Below are 994 nucleotides of genomic sequence, written 5' to 3'. Positions count from 1 at the left end.
GTATGGTATTGTTGTTGCCAGTTGCTTATCGAAGAGAATTAAGTTGCACTAAACACATTCAGGATGGAAGGATATCCCCCTGAACTGATCATCACTGGCAATGGAGAGCAACTGGGGTCACACAGCATGGGGAACCATATTAAAGAATGCAGCATAATAATGCTTAGAAAAGCAGCACTTCACCACCCAAAGCCAATGACCAAGTGTAGCGGGCTCATTAAAATGAGTCTGAAGTAAAACGCCACCATGCTGAGAAGAGAGGCTCGACTGCAAAGGGAGTACCTATATAAGAAGGCAATCGAAAAGAAACAGCACAGCATTGGGGACAAGAAGCAGAAGTTAAAGTTAAGTTAAAAAGAGCTTTAGATGAAAACTGTCTTATTCCAACGGAGATCAGACGAGAGGCCCTGTCTCTTCAGAAGCTGATAGAATATGACGACAAAGGTGGCGAAGGTGTAAGCAGTCATGTGGACGATGAGTACTGCTGGGCAGGCGTCGAAGATCCCAAAATCATGATTACCACCCTAGCTCCCGCTTACCGCTTAAAAATGTTTGCTAAGGAGGTGAAACTTATCTTCCCTAATGCTCAGCATATGAACAGGGGCAAACACGAAACGGGCGCGCTGGTGCAGCACCGCAAAGGCCACAGCGTCACTGATCTCATGTTTGTTCATGAACATCGCGGGACACCAGATGGGCTGAATGTGTGCCGCCTCCCATTTGGACCCACTGCATATTTCACGCTCTTTAACGTTGTGATGTGTCATGACGTCCCTGATTTGGGCACTATGTAGGAGCCATATCCACATCTTTTTTAACATTTTTATTTTTTTATTTATTTGTGGTTACACAGTTACCTTTACAAAAATAAAGACATAATAAGAATACATAGACAGATTTTGACATATGTCCATAATTGTCCTATTAACTTTAAGGAATACCTTTACAGAATAAATATGTTAAAATAAACACTTGAGCAACATGTTGACAAAAC

General features: G+C 42.4%; 1 pseudogene; it reads left to right on the top strand.

Annotated features, from left to right (window-relative positions):
* Positions 1 to 246: 246 nt before the first annotated feature.
* On the top strand, positions 247 to 794 carry LOC138567808 (U3 small nucleolar ribonucleoprotein protein IMP4 pseudogene; annotated as a pseudogene).
* The last annotated feature ends 200 nt before the right edge of the window (positions 795 to 994 follow it).

The sequence above is a fragment of the Ambystoma mexicanum genome, chromosome 2p (assembly GCF_040938575.1).
Source record: "Ambystoma mexicanum isolate Mex_15411 chromosome 2p, UKY_AmexF1_1, whole genome shotgun sequence".
Classification (NCBI taxonomy): domain Eukaryota; kingdom Metazoa; phylum Chordata; class Amphibia; order Caudata; family Ambystomatidae; genus Ambystoma; species Ambystoma mexicanum.
This window is presented reverse-complemented; position numbering and strand designations above follow the sequence as displayed.